The following is an 8,623-nucleotide window of genomic DNA, read 5'->3' as shown; positions in this document are numbered from 1 at the left end:
TTAGTATGGCCATTTTAATGATATTGATTCTTCCTATCCATGAGCATGGTATAAACTTTCCTTTATTTGTATCTTCTTCAATTTCTTTTTTCAATGACATAATTTTCTGAGAACAGATCTTTGACTTCCTTAGTTCATTTGACTCCTAGGTATTTTCTTATTTTTGATGCAATTATAAATAAAATTGTTTTCCTATTTTCTCTTTCTGGAAGTTCATCTTGGTGTATAAAAATGCAACTGACTTCTGAACATTAATTTTGAATTCTGCTACTGTACTGAATTCATGGATCAGTTCTACCAGTTTTTTGGGTAGAATCTTTAGGATTCTCTACATATGGTATCATGCCATCTGCAAATAATGAGAGTTTTACTTCTTCCTTTTCAATTTGGATACCTTTTATTTATCTTTCTTGTCTGATTGCTATTGCTAGGAATTCCAAATATATTTAACAGAGGTGGTAAAAGTGGGCATCCTTTTCTTGTTCCTGATATTAAGGAAATGCTTTTAGCCTTTCTCCATTGAGTTTGATATTGGCTATAGATTTGTCATATGTGGCTCTTATTTTGTTGAGGTAAGTTTCCTTGATTCTCACTTTGCTGAGAGTTTTTATCATAAATGGATATTAGAGTTTGTTGAACTCTTTTTCTGCTTCTATTGATATGATCATATGATTTTTATCTTTCAATTTGTTAACGTGGTGTATCATATTAATTGATTTGCAGATATTGTACCAACCTTGTATCCCAGGAATAAATCCAACTTGATCATGGTGTATAATATTTTTAATGTATTGCTGAATTCAATTTGCTAATATTTGTCGAGGATTTTTGCATTAATGTTCATAAGAGATATCAGCCTATAGTTTTATTTATTTTTTTTGTAATGTCTTCGTTTGGTTTTGGAATCAAGGTAATGGTAGCCTCATAACAGTAACTAGGGAGCCCTCTCTCTTCTTGAATATTTTGGAATAGTTTAAGAAGAATAGGTGTTAATTCTTCTTTGATTTTTTTGGTAAAATTCGCCTATAAAGCCATCAGATCTAGGACTTATATTTTTGGGGAATTTTTGATTACTGATTCGACTTTGTTTCTAGAAATGTTTCTTTTTCTTCCAGATTGTCCAATTCGTTGGTGTATAACTGCTCATAGTATTTTCTCATGATTCTTTGTATTTCTGTGGAGTCTGTAGTTAATTCTCCTCTTTCAATTCTGATTTTATTTATTTGAGCTTTCTCTCTTTTTTCCTTGGTAAGTCTAGTTAACAGTTTGTCAATTTTGTTTATTCAAAATCAGCTCTTGATTTCGTTAATCTTTTACTTTTTTTTCTAGACTCTATTTTATTTATTTATTCTCTAATTTTTACTATTTCCTTCCTTCTACTCACTTTAGGCTTTGATTGCTATTCTTTTCCTAGTTCTTTTAGGTATAAAATTAAATTATTTAAGCTTTTTCTCATTTCTTGAGGTAAGCCTGTATTACTATGAATTTCTCTCTTAGGACTGCTTTTGTCGTGTCCCATAGATTTTGAGTGGTTGTATTTTCATTTTTATTTGTCTCTAAGTATCTTTTGATTTCTTCCTTGATCTCGTTGTTAACCCATTAATTGTTTAGTAGCATATTATTTATCCTCCATGTGTTTGTGTATTTTCCAGTTTCTTCTTGTAGTTGATTTCTAGTTTAGTAGCATTGTGATTGGAGAAGACAGTTGATAGGATTTCAATATTCTTAAATTTATTGATACTTGTGTCCTAACATGTGGTCCAACTTGGAAAATGTGCCATGTGTACTTGACAAGAATGTATGCTTTGCTACTTTGGGGTGAAATGCTCTGAAAATAGCTATGAAATCCATGTGGTCTAGTGTGTCATTTAAGCCCATTGTTTCCTTGTTGGTTTTCTGTCTGGAAGATCTGTCCATTGATGTCAATGAGGTGTTATAATCTTCTGTTATAGCGCAACCTTTATTGGTGTTAGTTCATCAATGGCTGAGTTTAGTACCTGGGCTGACTAACTGTGGGAATTGGCCACACCCACAGCGTATGAGTTGTTATGTGGGGGCTGACTCCCCTGAGTGAGATTTGCCCTAGCAAACTTGTATACTTGTTGAGACCACCCTTTGTGTGTACTGCTTATGGGTCCAGTCAGAAATTTCTCTGTTGTAGTCTAGTTCCAGCCTCCGTGTGTGTTTATTTTGTGGTCCCTTGGGAGAGTCTCCCCAATAGGCTAAGATCAGTCACTACCTTTGATTGTTTAAGGCTACCTGGTGAGAGCTACAAAGAGATCCACAGATGGTTGCTGCCAGTGCTGGATTTATAGGTAAGCGGAAGAGACAATGCTGTAGGCTATGGTTTGGCTACCTCCAGTATTGGGTCTAGGGCAGTTTATCAGAAAGATCAGTGTGCCTCACGACCCGAGGCTGCTTGTCAGTTGCCTGTAAAACTCTGTGACTGGAAGAGCCTCTGTGTGATACACACATTGTGTTGTGCGGGAGTTACCTGAATATATTGAGCAGATTCCCCCTGTCACTGCAGTGTTAGTTTTCATGCCAGTGCTCTCTCTGTGGCTTCTGTACAAGTCTCAGATCACAGTAAAACCAGCCACTGCCTATTGGGCCTTCAGACACCCAAGAACTGTTCAAGAAATATTGAGGCTTACAGGCAGGGGTTTGTAACCCACCACAGAAAGGCACAGATACACAGATACACAGGCTTTGTGTGGGTAACACAAACAGTGCTATTGTTTGCTGTTGAATTCATGTCCCAAGGGAAGCACAGGATGGGACTGAGTTGCCCGTGAATGGGCTTGCCACAGATAATTTGTGGGTTAGGTGGGATGGAATCTCAATGATGCATGGGGCTGTCAGGCCTGTACAACACCAGATTTGCTGCCAGTTCTGGCACCGCAGGCTCTCATAAATGTCATATAACACTGAAAAACCTTCTGATATCTGGGATAAGCCCCAAACCCTTGAGATCTGCCTAAGCAATATTGTATCCCATGCTGGCAGCAGTGATCTGTCTGGCTCTGTTTCCCCCCAAATTTGCACACTGCACTAGCCTAGGTTCATTGTCTGTGCAGAATGACAATGAAATTCGGAAAAGGTAGGGTGGTGGTGGTTGCCTGTCAATGAGATGCAGTAGGCAATTTGTGGGTTGCATGGGGCAGGGTCTCAGAGAGACAAGGGCCGTCAAGCCAATACAACCTTAGTGTTGCTGCAACTTCTGTGTTTACCTGTGCATTCTCACAAAAGTCGCCAATCACAGCAAGACCAGCTACTGTCTGGAACTGGCCCACAGATCCCCATGATGTGCCCAAACTAGTGGAAGCAGTGATCTGCCCTAAACTATCCCCGAAATGTTCTCGCAGTGCTGGCTGGGGTCTGCTGCCAGCATGGAATGTTTGGCCCTAGAGAGGGGTCAGGGTGGGGGCAGCCATTTGTTGCCTAGCACCTAAGGGAATCTGTGGGTTGGATAGGCCAGTGCAGCTTCAAAATTGTCCATGTGGGGGGAGGGTTCAGCACAAATAACCTGAAGCCTACTGGTAGACTGTCCCATTGGGGGGCCCAGGCCAAGGCACAATGGTAGCTTCCTGTCCAGCCTTTGTTCTGGCACCAGGTAATGTAGCCTTTCCCTGTATGACTCTTGCCTGAGACTTTGTTCCTCAGCCAATGCCCGGTGTGAATGTCTGCAGATGAGAGAGTCTGTGTGTGGGCCTTTCAAAAGGGCGTCTGGGATTTTAGGCTCCTTCTATCTCATCCAGCTAGCCAGAATCCCCACTGATTTTTATAGTCAGATTTTTAGGAAACTCCTCTTCCCTGGGCTGGGACCTTGGGCTGGGGAGCCCCCAGATGGGGTTAGGACCTCTCTCTCCTTCAGAGGGTCCTCTGTAGCCTTGCTCTCCCTCCCAGTGCTTCACCACTACCCACAGGTGCAGGACCAGCCCAATTTGCATCTTTGCCTCTCCTACTGGCTTCGATGTGACTCCTTTATATTATAAAATGTATATGTTACAATCAGCTGGACTTCAGGTGATTTTTCACGCTGATTATTTTGTAATTTGATATAATTTTTAATGAGGACCTGAGAGGAGGGGAAACTCACTTTTACCTAGTTTGACATCTTCTCAACTTTTTTGAGAGGTTAGAGATGTAAGCAAGATGAATATCTGAAAAGCTGGGAAGGAAGGGAAGACTGCTTACACCCACAGATAAATGACATATTATGGCCAAAACCTTATTTTATTACCTGGGCCCTGGTACAACATTTTATTTTATTCATTACTTCTAGCTTCCCCAACCACACACATTTAGCAGAAACACTAACCTGCAGGACATACAGAGTTTGTGCTTGGCAGAGCATTGTCAAGATAAAGCAAAACACAAGTTATAAGCAGGACAAGCATTCTCTAATTCAATTTTGAGGCTCATTCCTTTTTCAGACCAATTTCCTTCTGTTTCTTTGATACACCAAGAGTGTTCTCAATTTCTGAACTCTTGTTTTTTTTTCCTCTGGCTGGAACAATTTGCCCCTAGATCCTAAAAGCTTTATTCAAAAACAGCAGAATTCCTTTCATTTCTTTTTGTTAAAGCATGCAGTCTCTATCTCTAATCTCATCAGGTACTTGCATTATCCTCATGTATCCAAAGTCACTCTAACCAACATGACTTTATCCAGATCCTGTATCAGGAAGGCTTATGGTATATGAAACATGATTTTGATTGTGGAGAAATAAACAATAAGTCAGTGAAAAATGGAATGAGCCCTATGTGCAAAAGCTGCAAGTGTACTGAAGCTTGTAAAATTAAGTTTATAATTTGGATGATTAAAAATAATTTTAAACAATAGTCATCTACTTATTGAAGAAGCAGACCATTTGCAGCTAATGGTAGATAGGTATAACTAGTCCTCCCATGAAGCAGGACTCCCAGGAAAAACTATTTGTCACTTATAAAACTCTTTGGCTCTGGTTAACTTAAAGTCCAACTTTATCTACAACTAACTTTTGAAGGTAATTATTATCAATTAATACTGTGCAAGGTAGTGACCAAAAACTATCTGGTATAAAATCCATAGTTTGTATGAAAACATGTATGCTGTTATTCACTCATTTACTTACTAATCATTTATTATTAGCTGGCATAATTTGCCAATGAAGTATTATTTCAGTTCAAATCAGTTCAATAAATAAGAAAATATTATTTACAGATTGTTATTGTTATTATGAGGTACCAAAAAAACATTTTTATTCAATATCTTTACTATCAATAGTTTTAATGTTTGTCCACACCCTATGCTTGAATTTCACTTTGGAAGAATATTTAAAATGAATCATATTACACATGGGAGTCAAGAATATGATGTTGTAGCCGCCAGCCCCTGACAGACACACAGACCACCAGAAATCAGTGAGTTACAGGAAACACACTCTTTATTCAGCCAGCTGGGTCTGCCAGGGATACGCAGACCCCAAATTAAGCAGCCCTGAAATGTAGAGGTACAGGGTTTTTAAGCCCTAAATCCCTATTCTTCATCCCATTTGAACACACAAGTCTATTTTTCTTCTTTTTACTAACTGTTAACCCATAGGTTGGTTGTGCAAGCGGGGTGTACAGAAGCAGAAAGCTTATTGTTAGGCATTATGTTCCCATGGGTGATAACCAAACAGTAATTTTCCAGCCAGCACAATGATACCAAATCAGATTGATAAGGTTGTGCTGCAAGTAGATAATAAAGAGGACCCAAATTGTATCAATTCATAGTGAGATAGAGGAGATTAAAATAGATTAAGAAATTAAAGGGGCTAAAGAAATTTGGAGACCGGAGTTTTTATTTTATATCAGATTTCCAAACTTGAGCCCTTGATAGGCTATTTCCTCTACCTTCTTAAAGCCAGATTTTCAAAGATATTTATTTGGGTGATTATATCCAGGAAAGCCACACTAATCTAACTAAAATAAGAAGTGAGGAATGTTAAACACATTGAGACTTTGCCCTCAGGGAACTGAAGTGACCCTCTTCACATAGCAGCCTAGTTAACTTCTTGCCTGGGAATTGCCGATATTTCTCTTTTTAAAAAAAATCCTTTGATTATTTCTGATGGTTAGCGAAAGCGTCAAATTCTAACCTTAGACTACAAAAATTCTCCTTTTATGCCTACCCTTCCAACCTACCACCCCACACACATGGCTTACTAAAATTTTCCAGGTGACATATTCAAATCATATATAGTCATGCATTCCTGATGGAATACTGTCTGAGAAATGTGTCATTAAGCAATACTTTCATTGTGAAAACATCAGAGTACATTTACACAAACCTAGACAGTATTGCCTATGACGCACTTATGCTGTACGGTATAGCCTAGTTCTCTTAGGCTACAAACCTATACGGCATGTTACAATACTGAATAATGTAGGAAATTGTAATACAACGATAAGTATTTGTGTACCTAAGCATATCTAAACATTAAAAAAACTACATTAAAATACAGTTTAAAAGATACAAATATGGTACACCTATAATGGCTACTTAGCATGAATGGAGCTTGCAAGATTGCAAGTTGCTCTGGGCGAGTGAGTGAGTGAGTGGCGAGTGAATATGAAAGCTAGAACACCACTGTACACTACTGTAGACTTTATAAACACTGTCCCACAAGCCCTCCCCCTGCTTCCTTCTGACATGGTCGAAAATAGAACATTGAAGCTGTCAATATTGCTCCATGAAAAGAATGTGGGCGGGATTGATTAGAAATATTGAGAAGAAACTGGTTGTGTAATGCATAGGTCACCATAATAGTGATGATTGTCAGCAGAGAATGAAAGGTATCCAGAGGATCAGTAGGAATAAAAAATCAAGATGGAGAGATAAAGGAACATAGGGGATTTTTATGGCAATGCAGTTTGGGCTATTGCGTGTTGGAGAACTGGTCAGATTTAAAAACTTTGTGGTATTTACTTTTTTAAAAAAGGAGGCTGTTTAACATGTAGAGGGTGTAGAACTGAGGACTCAACATTTGACTTTGGAAATTTGATTTTGGTTCCATTGTATCTGGCACAAAGGGCTCTCTCTGATGTTGAATTGATGGAAGAAATAAAACTTTTCTATGTTTTATATCATTAAAATCTGAGAATATTTGCAAAGTACAGATACAGGTTGGCTCCATACTACCACAAAAAAACTTTTAGTAAAGTGGCAGTGTCATTTAAAACTTGTGGACAGCTCCTGTGGACTTGTGTCCTTAAACAAGATCTTTGGCTTGCAAAAAAAGATTTATAGTAATGTATTCTGAAGATCATCAAACTAGATCTGGGAGGGTTGGAGCACCCTCTAAATATTCACCATTGGAGAGGACAGGTTCCTCTGTGCTGAAACAAGTCAATGGGTAACTGATTAGGATATAATCTGTGCATGCAAAACTGAGTTGCTGTGAGTAAGAGGAAATCTATTGCCAAGCCCCACAGCTATTGCTTCCATCAGAGAAAAAAAAAAATCCTCCCGAAATATATATATCTTTCCATTCCTTACAGGAAATTCATTTCCATTGTAATCTTGTGGGACCATCATCATATATGCAGTTTGTCATTGAGAAAAAAATGTTGTTATGTGGTGCATGACTGAGCCTGAAACTGAGTAATGTATGGAAAAAAAATTGGATTCAAATTTAATTTGAAGTCCTGGTTTATAAACATATAAAAAATAATTTTAGTATAACATAGCTTTTGATTATACTATCTCACTCTAAATGTTACTTTAATATTCTTGACATAATTTTATCATGTTAGTTTAAAATCACATATTTTACTCAAATCACATAGCTATTTTCGTTTTGTGGAAGAAGAGAAAGTCTTTTTAAAGTTCCCTTTCACCTACAAAAGAGGTTTCATTTAGCTTTACCTTACTACCATTCTAACTCTTACTCCCAGCAGCCTTCAGTCTTCCTTCTGTTTTTCTGACACACCAAGCTTGTTCTTACCTCCAGAACTCTTGCTTTTTACTCTGGTTGAAACAATTTGTCCCTAGATTTGAAATCTTGGCTCTAAACCAACAAGGAAATACCTTCTAACTTACTTCTACTAAAGTGGAAATCTCTATTCCTAAGCAACTCTGACAACATCAACTTCTAGTGACCAGATGACCCTGTGTCCACTTTCTGTTTTTTTTTTTTTTTTTTATTTGTCCTCTCAAGCTTTATTGGGAAGTAAGATGGAGGAAGCTATTGAATTGTTTTTTCCCCTGGGAACTGCTATTTTTGAGGTCCTCTCATCAGTAAGCTGGAGAAGCAGTCTCTAAATAGGTTGCAGAGTTGAGCCATTCTGAAGGAATATTAAAAAGTAGGTTGGGTACAGGGTGGGAAAGTCAGGAAATTCTCTGGAGTCTAAATGAGATTTGATGATATCTTCACTTCAAATACCTTTATTATCTACTCGTGTCTGAAATACTCAACCAAAGGGGCTTTCTAAAAGAGATACTAGAGCTTGATGTAGAAATTCATGAAAGAGTTTACAATGTAAAGACAATGGTTTCACACAGGGAACATCTGATATTCCTCGTTTTTTCCCTTCCCATTTACAGATGGAAAAACTGTCCTAATCTAAGCCACTAAGTGTTTTAGAACACTCCAATACA

This window comes from Pteropus alecto, unplaced genomic scaffold (assembly GCF_000325575.1).
Source record: "Pteropus alecto unplaced genomic scaffold, ASM32557v1 scaffold384, whole genome shotgun sequence".
NCBI lineage: Eukaryota > Metazoa > Chordata > Mammalia > Chiroptera > Pteropodidae > Pteropus > Pteropus alecto.
The sequence above is the reverse complement of the archived record's forward strand: the minus strand, read 5'-3'. Positions refer to the sequence as shown.